Here is a 359-nt window from a genome sequence, read left to right on the forward strand (position 1 = left end):
GGTCAAGGCCCGACCCCCCCCCCCCGTGGTGGGGACAGCCCTTGGGTGTCCCAGCCGGGCTGGATGACACCAGGAACGCCACGTCCTGAGGAGAGTGGCCTTGGCCGGGCACAGAGGTGGCACCTGTGGCAGAGCCTCCCCGGCAGCAAAGGGCCCCCCCGAGGCTCCTGTTCTGCTCCCTTTGTAAAGACCAGAAATAAAAAAGCAGTTCTACTTTTCTAAGAGAAGTGTCTATTTGGCCGTTTTTAATATAAGGGTGTTCCAGCTGGTCTCCATCTGTCTCCTTCTTCTCCAGAGGGGTGGGAGGGACAGGGACCTCCCCAGGCTGGGACCCAGCAACAAGGCGGGGGGGCCGGCAC

This window comes from Merops nubicus, unplaced genomic scaffold (assembly GCF_000691845.1).
Source record: "Merops nubicus isolate BGI_N331 unplaced genomic scaffold, ASM69184v1 scaffold42888, whole genome shotgun sequence".
Classification (NCBI taxonomy): Eukaryota; Metazoa; Chordata; class Aves; order Coraciiformes; family Meropidae; genus Merops; species Merops nubicus.